Source organism: Nyctereutes procyonoides, unplaced genomic scaffold (genome assembly GCF_905146905.1).
Source record: "Nyctereutes procyonoides isolate TBG_1078 unplaced genomic scaffold, NYPRO_anot_genome, whole genome shotgun sequence".
NCBI classification, from domain to species: domain Eukaryota; kingdom Metazoa; phylum Chordata; class Mammalia; order Carnivora; family Canidae; genus Nyctereutes; species Nyctereutes procyonoides.
This window is the reverse complement of record NW_026575133.1, coordinates 38,285,594-38,301,005: the sequence shown is the minus strand read 5'-3', so window position 1 is coordinate 38,301,005 and position 15,412 is coordinate 38,285,594. Positions and strand designations below refer to the sequence as shown.

Genomic DNA, 15,412 nt, shown 5'->3' with positions numbered 1-15,412 from the left:
CGTGGGTCTGGGAGAGCTTGTGGCGCGGCCCGGTGCTCCTTCCTCACCCAGGAGGGTGGCGCGTGGGAGGCAGCAGATGTCTGCGATGCCCTGAGAACCCCAGGGGAGGGGGTCTGACTCACTGAAGACGAAGCACCTGGAGTTTGGTCCCTTGGAATTGTGACGTCTGAGTGCTCACCGCCGTCCCCTGCCCCGGAAGGGCCTTCCCATCACACGGCCTGTTCTCAGAGCATCGCCGCCACCCTCCCTCCACGGGCCTGTCTCATCTGAGGAACGGGCGTGCTTCCCTCCCTCGTGGGGTTTAGGTGTGAGCCCAGCACCTGGCCCGAGGCCTCCGTAGCTCAGTGTCTGCTGCTGTCCTCACAGCGACTTGGTTTTCTTAGGAGGAGCAAGCAGTTCACATAATTACCGCATCATCAGATGCTTTGAATGGAGGTGATGTTTTCGGTCGGTATCACTAGCCCGCTGGGTTTATTCCATCACTGCCTTTCTGCAAAGGGGTTTCCAGAGCCTGCTAGGCACACCCCGTTGGCCCTGCCTTCCAGCAGGGACCTTCTAGAACTTTCCTCCTCTGCGTTGAGGAGCCCCCAGCACAGCCTGAGTGACAGCATTTGAGTTCTGCTCCTTAGGTGCTGTGGGAGTTCTATTTGGGGAGAAGGGGGATAAAAGAGCAAGTTCCAGAGAGAGACCATCACCCCCAATCTTTGCCCCCCTTTACTTATAGGGGCACCTGGGTGGCTCAGTTGGTTAAGCATCTGACACTTGATCTCAGCTCAGAGCTTGATCCCAGGCTCCTGAGTACAAGCCCCACGTTGGGCTCCACGCTGGGTACGGAACCTACTTTAAATATATATATATATATTTCCTAGAAAAGGCATGGGAAGCGACATACTCATCTAAGTCCGTTCTATGCAAACCTGCACAGTTATCCCTGTGACTAAGACTCACCAGGTAACTCCCCGCCCTGGGTCGCAGGTCTTTGCGTCTGGCTGGGCGTGTGTGCAGTGGGCGCTTCACAGCACCAGAGCGCAGGACTCCGTTATTTCCAGCCCCTCCGTTTGCTTGGAAGTGGCATTCCTCAGAAGATGATCGCACTGGTCCCTACGCACACGTTTAGAAAGTTCCTCTAAGAGACCAAGCTTGCCTACATGAATGCTGTTTTATATCGATCAAGTGGTTTCTCATCTGTTCACGTCCATTCTTCATTCCAACGGCACGTTCAGTAAAGACTAGTCAGGCTCCCTGAGGCCACAGGGCCTGGACCCCGAACACGGGAGATGAGGAGCTCCCGTCTGGCCCTGAGTCACCCCGCTGTGGGCCGTGGACGGGGAACTTGGGGGAGAGCCCCCGTGGTTTAGGGACAATCAGACATGGAGAGCCGCTCAGAGAGAATCAAACTTGAGCAGTGATTAAGACCAGTTGGGGTTTTTTGGTGCCAAACCGCAAGAGGAAGTTATTATAAGCACTGAGGCAGTTTGGACAAGGGCTCAGGGAGGAGGGAAAGGGGAAATGCAGCAGCCAGGGAGCCGCCGTGACGCGAAGGGGCCAGTGGGAGCTCCGTGCCAGCAGAATGGGTGCAGACGGGGACCGGAAGAGGACCAAGAGGTCTGAACGGCAAAACTAATAATTCGCATCTTAATTTTAAGGCTCAGAGCTGGCATTATTTAAGTAGCAAAGATCCGGAAAGACAGCAGGACGCTGGACAGGAGGAGGATTCCTACGCTCTTGCACGATCCTTCTTTATGCCTCTGTTTCCTGAGGGTTGACTGCACGTCACAACCAGGGGAGGTTGAAAAGAGAAACAGCAGCAGTAACAGTACTGGGAGCTATTTACGGAGGGCCTCGTGTGGAAGATCTCCTTTGATCTTCAGGGAGTCGATACTGATGTTAGCTCCACCTGACGGGTGGAGAGACGCCGCTACACGTCGCTCGTCCAAAGTCCCACTCCGGTAAGGGCCCGGATGCAACCTTGAGAACACGTCGGTGCTTCTGGAGACGTGCCTCCCAGACCCGCCGCCGCCAACACCCCCCACCTCCGCCTCCCGCCCCCCCTGCTCCCCCGGAGCTGGTTACAGGTGCACATTCCTAGTCTCGTCCCAGACCCACCGAATCTGAAGCTCAGGGCCAGGCCGCGGCAGCCCGTGTTCGCAAGCCCTGCTGGGATGATGTGCACGCTGAAGTTTGACAACCACCGCTCTGGCCTCGGCAGCCCCGGGAGTTGGCTAGAAATGCAGCCAGCCAGGCCCACCGGGACTCGCCCGGCGGGAGCTCCAGGTCACCCCCCCCCCATATGCTGGTCCACCTGGGTGTCGAGAAGCCCTGTCCCCGCCTACAGTGACCGTAGCGTCCTGGCTCCTGCTGCCGCGCGCCGTCCCTGCCTTCCGTGATCCATCACGTCGCCAGAGCCACGGCAATTTTTAACGAACGTCGGGGCCATCGGATCTGACAGGCGACTTCAAGAAAACGCATTTATGAATGGATTTCCGGACCTCAACTTGGACATCAACATTTCCTGCCGCGCCGGGAAACAATCACAAAAGAAACAAACGTGATTAAGAGCTTTCTGTCATGCTTTTTTCTTTTCTTCTCAAGTTGCGGTTGATACAAATCCCACCCTCTTTCCTTTTTTTAATCATTTTATTTTGTTCGCCCCCTCTCCTCCCCCCTCCCGCGAGTATCTGGTCTGGACGTCAGCGTCACAAAAGCTTGCACTGTGCTAGCAGCAGGGGCAGAGAGAAGCTAAGCAGCTTTTGAATCCAAATGCCCCTGAATTGGTGAATTTGCCTTCCCATTGTCATCCACTTTTATTATAAGACATAATAACGACAAACATTGGGAGTCAATTTTTCTCTGCCCCCTCGTCCACACTAAATTAAGACTTTGGCTCCAGAGAACTTCTGAAAGGCTTCCCCTCCGAAGGCGCAGGTACCCTGGGGGCTTCTCTCTTTTAAGCAGCTGTGAGCAACTCCTAATTAGATAGATCACTTTGTAGCGTGCAAAACTACAAAACAAGAGGTTCTGGTTAAATTAACGGAGGAGGAGAAGAAGAATCCATTCTGTGAAATGGAATGCCCCACTGCTTTATGACTATTACTGTTGTAAGGTTTTACATTAAGTACCTGAGGTTTAAAATTAAATGTCTAATATAATTTGGCGTTGCTAACATGAGACCCGCATCTGCCCTTAGAGGAAATCCAGACAGCTCAGTTCAGGGTTTCAAATTGCTGTCTGCCGGCTTGCGAGCAGCGCGGAGGATTGGGTCCCTCTTCGGCGAAGCACCACATGCTGCTCGGCATAATTTTTTAAATGCGGAAACATATTCATCTTGAGCTTCTGCATTGGAAGAGGCTGCTCCGCCAGTACATGAAAAATTAATTTTTTTACATTTTTCCTCACTCTCCTAAGTGTTTGACAGAAGTAATTTTTGCAGCAAGAGGGAATAAAAACTGGTGGCTGTAAATTCCTGTCCTGGAACCTCTTGTGTAGATTCTTTATGGAGGCAGAATTGATCTACATGTCAGACCCTGTTGTGGTTTAAACTGTTTATCACCGTAATGGCAGCAGTGAGCCTGTGAACACCAACTTATAATCCTGGGTGAAAGAAATTGTTGTTTGCAGTCAATGAAGGGGCAGCTTAGCTTTATTGATAGATTCAGAACAATTATCTCTGCAACAACTATTGGCTGAGAGTTTCCGTGAGTCTTATTGGGAGCCTGTAATTTCTTTCTTTGGATTAATCATTTTTCTCTGTAGGTAATTTTCTCTAGAAGTGTTAGCCGAGAGTCCACAGTACCGCGGGTAGCAGGGGACCCCGGGGGGTCGTTTGTAGATGCTTGGTTGTCATATCTCGCTCCAAAGCAAAATGCGTGTTTCGATGCATCACACCTGTGCGGAGGGTGTGCGCCGACGTCTGGGTGCTGTGTGCGTCCTGAGCCTCTCAGCCAGCCGGGCAGGCCGGCCGCACCGTGTGTCCCCCCAGTGCCAGACCAGGGCCGAGGGCCTCAACTGTTGCTGTTGCCGTGGCAGCCACGCTCCCCTCACCCCTGGGCTGTCAGGTTGTTTTGACGGCTCCACCCCGTCCCCCGATTGCTCCATTCCAACAGTTAATCTTTGCTGCCCTGTGGCCATCGCCGTCAATATTGCATTGCTTCAGATGGCTCTAAAGTACGTCTCTGGGACCCTGCCTCCGCCTCCCTCCACCCCCGGCCCACGGACAGCCACCCTGACAGTGCCAAGCACACACACCATGCTCAGCCTTCTCCGCGAAGCCGTGTGTGCACATGTGCGTCTCCCTCCAACTGTTGAATCGTGCACCTTCCAGCCAGTATCTACCAGAATCTGTTATTGGACCATTGATCCTGAGTCTGAAGCCTTTGAGGTTTTTAAATACTTTTTCTCATTGTGAACTTTTTTTTTTTTTTTTTTGGCGCAGCTGTTGTAACCATAGAGATGAAACACACAAGTTTCAGCTCTGCTAGTTGTACGTCCCACGCGTCTCTGTTTTTCCCGTCCCGGGGGCTGACCCGAGGCTGGCCAGGCAGCCCCTCCGGGGGCAGAGAGGGTGCTGTAAGCAGGTGCTGGGATGTTTACAGTCCGTCCACCCATTCTAACTGGTACACTTTGAGCACTTTTTTCTCTCCTTGGCGATTATGCTGACAATTTCGGCCTGTCTCCAGCAGGTGGTGGTAGTGTGACGCCGCCGCTCGGACCAGGAGGCTTCATTTGCAGGAGGCTTTTCCTGAGGGTGGAAAGGAGGAGGTCAAGGTGGGGACTGCCTTTGTTGTCCGGCCTGTGTCTAATGTTCACTTTCTGAGAATCACCGTCGCCGTTTGATAACCGAGGTTCAAACAGGCTGAGAAACCCAAGACTCTTAATAATTAGCCAAAATTCAAACCCAGATCTTTCTGATTTCCAAAGCTTCTAGTTTCCTCCTCTGCGGTTTTAAGGGAGGTTTTTTGTTTTTGTTTTTTTTTTTTTTTTTTTGTCTTTTTTAAAAGAGACTCGAATTCTTAATATTGTATCCATAGAAGTTGTTTATCTCTATAAAGCTTGCTTTTAAAGGAAATAATGTTTTCCCTTCTCTGGTTTCTCCTGAACTCTCCCCTTTATCATCAGTTCCTCCCCGGTCCTGGCTGGCATTCAAAAAGCATTCCCTGGGGTTTGTCATCAACCTTCAGCTTAGCGCAGTGTTAAAGGGCCCGTGGGCTCTCATCTCTCAAAGCCGGACACCCTGTCTCAGCCGCCGAGGTCCGCTCCCCTCGCTGGGCCGCTCGGCCTAATTAAAGGGATGACCCCGGCTCCCTCTGTGCTCAGAGCCTGCTTTCCTCTCTCTGCATGTGGCCAAGGAGAAAGCAGAAGCTTCCTAGGGTAACTGGCCACAGGGGGGGGGGAAGGTGTATTTTTTTTCCCCTCTCAATCAAAACGTTGTTACTTTGTACTTTATCTCCTTAGTCCTCTCCTGCCAGCTATTTCTAGCAGCAGGTGCTGACCGGAGAAAACACTGCCCCCAATATCAGAACAGGGAGCAGTAGATTTCATGCTTGAAGGCTGGCAGTCCTCATTTTCCCCAGCAGAAGTCTAGAAATCATTTTAAACAGCTGAGAAGGAGGGATCCTGTGGCCCGGTGCTATAGCACCTGCACTAAGTGTCTTAGCCTGCTCTGGCCCTCAGTATCTTCTTCTGGACCCGATTTCTCAACCAGGGATAGTTTTGTCCCCTCTCCCCACCCTCAAGGACATGTGGCTCTATCTGGAGACACTTGGGGTTGTCGCAGCTAAGGGGCAGAGGGGTGTGCTCCTGAGACCTAGTAGCACAGAGGCTGCTAAATTCAGCACCATAGGGCAGCACCCTCATCCCCACCCCAAAAAGCGATCCCACCCAAAATGTCAGTAGTGCCGGGGTGAGCTAGGCAATGCAAATGTGGGTCTGTGGGCCCGTCTTGCAGCCCCCGAGCTGTCCTCCATCATGAGCTAAGTAATCCCCCCTCCCCCCCACCCCGGGAGAAGGCAGCCTGTTTCCTGCCTTGGAGGAGTTACTGCAGCCAACCCCAGGCAGTGTCTGGTCCCTGCAGGCCTTCCAGTTTGGTCTCCGACCCTCTCCCCAGGCAGAAGCCGGAGGCTGGCCACTTGCCCTCCACCTCACTGCTACCACAAGCTCTGATGTTCAGTGCTGCTTGCCAGGCACGAGAGCCCCGTCTGATGAAGACCTAGAATGATCCCCACCCAGCTGGCCAGGGCCGGATGGTGTCTCGGGCACTGCGCCGCCTTCTTTACCATCTGCTCGGCTGCCCCCGAGAGCGCCATGCCAGGAAGCAAAGGCCCTGCAAGCCCGGGATGGCCTTGGCTGTTGGCAGGTCTGTCTGTTGCCTACGTGAGTCTGTGGACAACGCTCGATGGCAGGTGTAATCATGGTACCTTCCAGACTTAGGGGCCACAAAGTGAAACTAAGAACACCTATCTCAAGTTCAGGTTCAGCAAACCAGCCATGTACAAGTGCTGCAGTGGGGTGCCCAGCCCCGGGGGGCCAGCCTAGACTTTGCTCATCAACTTAACTGCCCTGAGGGAATGGGAGGTCTCTGACCTGCTCCCCTGCTCACCTCCACCCAAATGCACCTGGCCTGCAGGCTTCTTTTGTGGGGCCCTGTTTCCAGAAGGCCACACTGGGAGGTGTCCAACACAGTGGACGGGGGTGTAGAGACGAGTCTGAAGCCCACATCAGATAGAGAGGGGTTGAGAAACTGGGAGGGTGGACTCCAGAACAGGGGGACAGGGGATCTCAAATCTGGCTGCACATCTTGGGCTCGAGGATGCTTTTTAAAATTCCCAGTTCCTGGGGCCTAGGGCTGGCGATGTGCGTCCTCTTGGCCAGGGGCGAACCTGAGCCCCAGAACGTTCCCCAGCGCATCCAAGGTTGAGATCTTCTAGGGGGTCATGAACCACAGCTGCGATGAGAAATGTGAGCCTGATTCTGTCGGCATCCTGAGCACGTTGGACTAGAGCAGTGACTCCACGTGGCAGGAAAGATCCTGGTGACGGTCCTGACACTAAGTAGCATAAAGTAATGTGACGCAGCATAAAACTTCAAAATGATTGTTTCCAGCTTGCTCTTCTCACATCTTTTACTTCCTCTCTCCCCTGATGACCCTCTTTTCCCTTTACCAAGGAAATAGGGGAAGACACAAGCTCACTCCCCCTGCCCAGGCCCCTGCCTCCCCCCCCCCCCCCCGCCAGCTGTACCTGGGGCTGCTGTGTCTGCTCTGTGTCCTGCTTGCACGAGGGAGCGTGACCAGCGTCATGCCCTCCACCTCTGGGCCCCTCAGCGCTCTGGGTCCCAGGACTCTCTTCCTATATTCATCCTGTCTCCTTCCTGTGTCCCCAGGGCCTCCCCAGTTGTCAGATCCTGCCTCAGACCATGCATACCTGTCCCGATGTCTCTCCTCCTGGCACCAGCCAGGGCCCTCAGCAGCTTCGAGGCCTTGGCCTGCTTTCCTTCTTGACACGCTTTGCCAGGACAGCTGTCCGTACCCACCGTCCCCAAGCACTCCCTGGCCACTTCCTCTTTGACCTGTCCCTGCCAGAGACCACTGCTCTCCTCTGTGGCCAGACCCTCACCTTGTCAACCGTGGGTGCTCCTTGGTTCCCTTCATAATCTCCTTGCTGGAAACTTCTCTTGGCTTCTCCTATGACACATTCTCTGCATTTTCCTGCTATTTTCTTGGGTATTTGTCAGGATCACCGTCAGACCTCAGATCCTTGATGTTGCTCTGGACACAGAGACCTTCTCTCCTCCCTGCGTGCCCTCCACCCCCCAGAGGGCCTAGTTCTAGACACAGAGGCTGCCAAGTTCATATGCCCAGCTGGACCATGCTGTCCTCCGTTTGAACACAGGTAACCATCCACCTACTTTGGAGGACTGTTAACCAGCTCCCACTTGCATTTCCAAGGGGGAACTCCAGGTTTCATTCTGAAATCCACCATCTCATCCTCCTGGGAGCTCGGGCCACACGCACGGTTCCTCTTAGCCTTACCTCGAGGGATCAGCTCATACCGCTGGTTCTCTCCACTCTTCCTGAATGCACACCAGGCTGCCCACTGACCTGCCTCTCCTCTGCCCATGGGTCCCATCACGGTTCTGCCTTGTTGGCCCTCTTTCATCTCCCACCATGTGTTTTTCCTTCCCTGAGGTTGGCCGGACTCATCTTCTAAAAAAAACAAACAAACATGAATCAGATTGCCACTCCCCCCACGTGACACTGCAGTGGCTTCCCCCTGTTACAGGGACTATGTTCCTGATGTTTTATTTCTGGCTGACGAGGCCCCAGCTGGTCTGGCTCCTGATGTTCCTTTATCCCCTGTCCCATCTGCTCCTCCCATCTCCCTGTCCTTGGCTCCAGCCTGCTGCTCTGCTCGGAGCTGGGTGAGCTCCTGCCTGTGCATCACCCTGGGTGGCTCCTCGCTTCCCCTTCAAGCCCTGCCCAAACTCCCTTCTTATCTTGGCTTTACTAGGACCCAGCTTCCACGGTGCACCTGCTTGTCTCCTGCCCTGTCAGAAGCAATGTCCCTGCTCCTGTCACTGTCTAGCCAGTGACCACATTGTATTGTCTGGAGTCATCTTGTCTTGTTTCTTTTAAGAAAGTAACTTCACAAGAGTCTTCAGAGTCGTCTTATCTCCCTTCATGAGTGCCTGGGACCACGCCGTACACACAGCCCCAGTGTTTGCCGTTGTTCCCTAGCTGCTGGTTTCGCTCTTGAGTCCTTGAGTGAGCACACCTGGATGGGCACAGAGCATCCCCGGGGAAGAATGGGCCACATGTGACGAGGTTGGCACCGTGTGCTTGCAGAAGCACCAAGGCCTGCCCCAGTCTGATGTGATAAAAGTCATTGAGTTTTTAACATTTCCCCTTTGAAACAAAATGCTTTGTGTGGTACTCTAGAAACCATTTGCTAACAGAACTGATGCCCCTAACCTAGGACAGAGCATGTTGACCAGGATGTGTCCAGGTCTGCAGAGAGCATGGACAGTGAACCGTCGAAAACACATTGTACGTGTTTTTACAATTGGTTACTAGTTAGAGTTTAAAACTGAGTTTCTTTTTTTTTTTTAATTTTTTTTTATTTATTTATGATAGTCACAGAGAGAGAGAGAGAGAGGCAGAGACACAGGCAGAGGGAGAAGCAGGCTCCATGCATCGGGAGCCAGATGTGGGATTCGATCCCGGGTCTCCAGGATCGCGCCCTGGGCCAAAGGCAGGCGCCAAACCGCTGTGCCACCCAGGGATCCCTAAAACTGAGTTTCTTACCGTAATTCAATTATCTCAACCCATTTTGGAATCACAAGCAAAGTCCGTGCTTACTTAAGGGTTAATCTAGATTAGGTGCATTTCACAGGAATTATTTAATTTTCTATTTAACTTCATGTATTTCACAAATATTTATTGCCCACTTACTTTGTACCAGCCGCTGCCTGGCCTGGTGGGAGAGCAGGGATCCGGGTAATTCCTGGGTCTGTGGAAGGGGAAAGGAAAAGAGACAGGTAATTAATGAGTAAACAGATTGAAATATGCTTTGTCAGGTGGTGAGAAGTAGATTGAGGGTAGGGGTGGCTAAGACATATACGCTTGGGCTCTGAAATCAGGTCTGGCATAAATGTGTAAATTATAAAGTATTTTTCCAACATAAAGTATGAAAGCAGTTTGTTCATTCATTGAGCAAATACACAGTAAGCACTGTTACCACATGCAGTGGTGCCCCCTATGTATTTGGAAGTGGCCCCAATGAAGACAGATGCATTAATTGGATTTTTTTATAAAAAGATTTTATTTATTTATTCTTGAGAGACACAGAAAGAGAGGCAGAGACACAGGCAAAGGGAGGAGAAGCAGACTCCATACAAGGAGCCCTGTGTGGGACTCGATCCCGAGAATCTGGGATCAGGCCCTGAGCCAAAGGCAGACGCTCAACCACGGAGCCACCCCAGGCATTCCTCATTAATTGGATCTTAAATGCAGATAACAACCAGGAGGCTAGAGGGCATGTGTGTAGCCCGTGCAGAAGGAAGAGTGTGCAATGATTGAGAGGGTACAAGGCATCAGGGAGTGTTGTGGGATGACAGAGGGGAATAGCAGGACATCAAACAGGGTTGGAAGAGTTCAAATTTGATCATGAAACATAAGAGCAAGAATCCTAGAAAGCTTGGGATTGACCCTGGGCAGTTGGGTGCCCCTGTGGTTTTCAGGAGAAGAGTGACGTGACTTCACAAGCGGCCCTTCAAGCCAGCATGGGTTCTCATCGCATGTATGGAGAGGTGGGGCCAAGGTGCACCAGGAGAGGGGACATCTGAGTCTAGGCAGCTCCTGATTCTCCAGGAAGGCTAGAAGTCTCTGGTGGAATTGACATTGAGACTTGTGTTTCTCATCCCCTGGGAATTTTTAGTAACATCATTTCATGTTGGCCTCAACACAACAATGTGTTGTTAAAATTTTAAAGCTTCCTAAAATACAGAAGTCGAAAATCTTATGAAATTATTTTAGCGCTTTATTATTTTTGTTTTGGGGTCCCTGCAGTTTTAGTTGCAAACTTTGAATTTTAGAGTATTTTTTTTAAAGATAGAAAGCATCATTTACTACCCTAGCATCCAATCGTACATAGTAGAGCAGTGCAAGAAGATTTGTCAAATATATATACTACTCCAACTAGAAAGAAAACTTTAAGTGATCTTTGTGTGTTTGCCTCGTTAAAATATCTGATGTTCAGATCAGCAATCTGGGACTTTTTCTCATGGTTTCATATCCCTCCTGAGCCAGGAAAAATGTTCATTTTGTACTTCGGTGTTTTGCTCAGGTTCTCAAGCTGTGAATCAAGTAGCTTAAGAAACTTTAGTAGTGCTGTCTTCCTGGTGACTTTGTTCATTTTAGAATAAAACTTGATTGAGTCTTTTTCAGTGTCTTCCATGCTCCCTATCTTAGAATTTACAAGTACACACAAAAACGGAAGGACCTACAGGGCTTAAAAAAAATTAGGTGCCAAGAAGAAAGGAAGGAATGGAAGTAAGAGTGTGGGAGGAATGGTTATAAAAATATAAGTAATTGTGAGTTGGTTAGAAGTAGATGGATCATGTAGAGTGGATGGATGGATGGATGGATGGATGGATGGATGGATGGATGGATGGTGGACGGACTGGTGAGCAGATGGGTGGGTGGATGGATGAGATAGGTAGGTAGAGAGATAGATAGATAGATAGATAGATAGATAGATAGATAGATAGATAGATAGATAGATGATAAGAGATAAAGTGGATGTGTGGAAGGATGAGATGGGTAGGCAGTAGGTAGGGTGATAGATGGTAAGTAGGTAGGTAGATAGATGATCAATGCAGCTGTGTGGTGGTTGATCAGCATCATCCTCAAACCCTCTGTATGTCCTCCTCTAGCTTTTGTATATTGCTTTGGTTTTGCATCCTCCTACTTCTTTCAATGAATATATCTTTTGTTACATCTTTGCTTTATTATCTGACAGAAAAGATTATTAACAGAAAGTGATATTAATATTAATTATACAATGATACTAAAAATTTTATATCACGAGGAAACAGATGGTTATTTTAAATGACTTAAACTTTTATCCTTTTGTATGAAGAAACATTTTAAACATACGTAGTTATAAATGCCATTTTAATTGCTACATTATTTCTGCAGTGGGGTTTTTAAAATCTTACTACAGTCACAGGGAAATGTTTCTATGTATATGGCAGAGTCTTAAAATGTATACTGACTTACGGGAAAATAATTGCAGTTGCATTTGAGATCCAGCGTGGGGGCCGGTGTTATCGATGAACGTGGTATGCGCTTCCCACGCCCCGGCTTGCCATCTTGCCGTGGTCGCGGACTTCTGCTCTCCCGTGGTGGCTGGTCTGCAGGCCGTGGTTGGGCTCACAGCCTTGCCAGTTTGCAGATGGGTGCTCCCTTTCTCATAGTTTTGTGAATAAGTAGTCCCTGGCTGGCCTCAAGTCGTAACTGTGAGATAAGCATTACTACTTGAGAAATATTTTCTACGTGTAGTATAACAAGAAAACAGAATTTTTTAACGTACTCTGAAACGTCAGGCTCATATTTCCAAGATCAGAAACTCAGCTTTCAACCAGCTGTTGACTCTCATTTCATATCCAGCTTTGCCTCCGTGCAAAAAAAGTCAAATAAGCATCTCTACTTCCCAAAACAACACCTCAGAAATCTTGTGACTGCCTTCCTTTGACCTCAGAATGTCCAGGAAAGCCTGTGTCCAGAAGCACTACTTCTCCACTCCATGCGAGATGCCTTTACGGTGGGGGTGAAGAGGGAAATTGAAGTCTGGGGGTACGTCAGCCCCTATCAATCAGAAGGCAGTGGCAGCGCCCGCCAGACACGTGGGTCAGGCCCCCAGATGAGATTTGTACAGCAACAGCATCCATCCAGACCACACATCCTAGAAAAATTATCATCATATGATACCATCTAAAGCAGTCAAGGTGTGGGTTATTACCTGAGCCAGCACCTGGTTTTTATACGCAACTTTCTTCTGCGGCCGCTGAAAAACTGTAACCCAGAGTGTTAGCAATCAGGTCACACTTACGCAAGTTCCTGGACAATTAATCGGTTTTAGAAGAAATTATTTCATGCAATATTCCTTTTTTTCCTTAGAATTGTGTTAATTTATAGTCTGTTTTTCAATTTTTTTTTTTTTAAGATTTTATTGATTCATGAGAGAGACCGAGAGAGGCAGAGACACAGGCAGAGGGAGAAGCAGGCTCCATGCAGGGAGCCCGACATGGGACTCGATCCTGGGTCTCCAGGATCACGCCCTAGGCCAAAAGCAGACGCCCAACCACAGAGTCACCCAGGTGTCCCCTAGTCTGTTTTTCATTTAAAATATTCTTTGATTGGGGTACATTATTAAACCCCTTGTGTGGGGGAGCACCTGGGTGGCTCAGCGGTTGAGCCTCTGCCTTGGGCTCAGGGCATGACCCCGAGGTCCTGGGATTGAGTCCACATCGGGATCCCTGCAGGGAGCCTGCTTCTCCCTCTGCCTGTGTCTCTGCCTCTCTGTCTGTGTCTCTCATGAATAAATGGGTTAGAATCTTTGAAGAAAAAGTTAAAAAAAAAAAAGATGTTTTTTTTTTTAGACACATAGATGATAGAGGCACTAGTATAAAAGTGCCACCAGTAAATGGATGTGACGTCTGTCCTTTGGCTAGAACACAGTGTCACACTGGTGTCGGCTGTGCATGTGTCAACCCATTTTGGTAAGCCTGACCTCTTCCCTCTGGCAAGTGGCTAACTACCATTTGCCTTCATTAATTTTTGCAATAATAACTTTGCCTTTTTTTTCCTAATTATTAAACATTGTAGTTTAGGAAAAATTGAAAATGCAGAGAAACTTTTCGCTTTAAAAACAAACTCTGGGGACTCCTGGGTGGCTCAGTCGACTAAGCATCTGCTTCAGCTGGAGTCATGATCCCGCGGTCCTAGGATCGAGCCTGCATCAGGCTCCTGTTCAGGTGGCAGCCTATTCTTCCCTCTCCCTCTGCTGCTCCCCCTGCTTGTGCTCTCTCTTTCTCTCTCTTTCTCTCAAATAAGTAAATAAAATCATAAAAAAAAAAAAACCAAGCAACTCTATATACTAAGTTTTCAGTTTGGGGAGACTACACCCTTCCGTGTGTATCTGTATTCTTATTCATTTCCAAAGTTGGATTATATCCTGACTTTAGCTGTAAATATGTTCACCTTCCACTCTGTTTAAAAACAGTTGGGAAATTGGCAGCAACCTCTCTGACCAGCAGTAGGGGGCTGGTTACGTAAATCGTGGTAAGCCCCTGCGAGGGGGTGCTGCAGAGCCATGAGAAGGCCGCTGTCTCTGGAAAGACCTTCCTGGGAGTCCTTGTCCCGTGAAGGGGCTCGAGCCTCGCCCTCCCGCGGCCCACCCCACCATGCCCATCCCACCAGCGCCTTTTCCTGAGCTGCACTGGGAGACCTGTCCTCACCCTGGTGCCCCAGCAGAGACCACCTCACCCATGTGGCCTTGGTGACCTCCACCCCTCTTCCCTGCCTTACTTCCTGTGCCCCCCTCATGACCTTTGCGATTTCCCCCTCTACTGTTTTGTCACCTTCCACCACCTGAACGTGTGTGTGTGTGGGGGGGGAAACGGCCAAGTTCCCAGCTCAGCTCCCGAGCCCTAGAACCCTCTGCCGCCCTGCTCAGTGTCCACCCAGCGAACGTTCCCTCAGGTTTTAGATAATGGGATGAACAGCTGGCTGTTACTATCTGCTACGTGGTCGCCCTGGATTGGGTGCTTTTCAGACAGCGCTCATCCAACGTCCTGGACGGCTCTGTGAGGTGGTGCTGTCATTATCCTCATTTTTAACTGAGAAAACGGACTCTTCGAGAGTTTGAACGATTTGCCCACGGTCACATAGCTGGCAGGGCATCATGTGTGATGCAGGTGACACACAGGAGCCCGAGCCGTGGGCCGGGCCGGCCTGCCCCCGCGCCCGCCTGCACGCGTGTGTGTAAAAGTCACCTCAGTAGAAAGACTGCCGACATCTCCAAGATCGTAAATGTTTTTTCCCCCGTTCTCTTTGTCTTCCAACAGTAAATGCGTACTATTTGTGTCAAAGCGTTTTAAATGAAGTCATTTCAAATATGAATTCTGTAGTTAGGAAAACTAAGAGGTCAACATTTGCGAATCAACACTTGTCGGTAGAGATACGTTCACTTCGAAACCTTAATTTATCCAAAAAGAAGAAGAGCAGTGAGTCTTTCTTTGTGGTAATAGAAAGTGGTCCTGGCCTGGCTATGGAGGGGATGGGGGGAGGTCCAGGGCCCTGGGGGTCGCAGTGGGAGAGCCGGGACGCCTTCATCCCCACCCCCATTTGTGCCACATGCCACTCGGGAGAATTAGAGACATGGAAAGACCCAACCAAACAGCAAGTGGGTCAGGTGGTGGTGAAGCTCTGCAGAGCCTGGCCCCGTCTCCCACCGGGCCGACGTCATTCCTGCAGCCAGTGGAGTCGTCCACAAACCGGAATCGGCTGCAGTAGGATGCGCCTCAGTCTAGAGTTTAATTATATTGAGCAAATCCAGGGTTTCCTAGTCCATGCTTAGCCTCGCCTGCCGGGACGAGGAGCAAGGGCTCTGAACCCTGCTCTTGCCCGTCCCCTCCTCTCCCGGCACGAAGCCCGGCTCGAGCCAGCAGACCTGTTTCTGCCAAGTCCCGGGTGAGAAGTCAGACATCAACAGACCCCCTACTTTTGTGTGTAATCTCGCTTCTAATTTCTTCCTGCAAATGCGTATTGAAGTTGAATTCGTAAGAAGCGTAGCTGTAACGCTGCACACGAGGGCCGTGCTTCCCCAGAGGGGCTCGAAAACACTGTGAAAGTCCT

The 15,412-nt window shown here is 50.3% G+C and overlaps 1 protein-coding gene across 6 annotated transcripts in view; it reads left to right on the top strand.

Moving 5' to 3' along the window:
* The window catches only part of AGAP1 (ArfGAP with GTPase domain, ankyrin repeat and PH domain 1), a 533,866-nt gene that overhangs the window by 370,138 nt on the left and 148,316 nt on the right, over window positions 1-15,412 (top strand). The window lies entirely within an intron of this gene.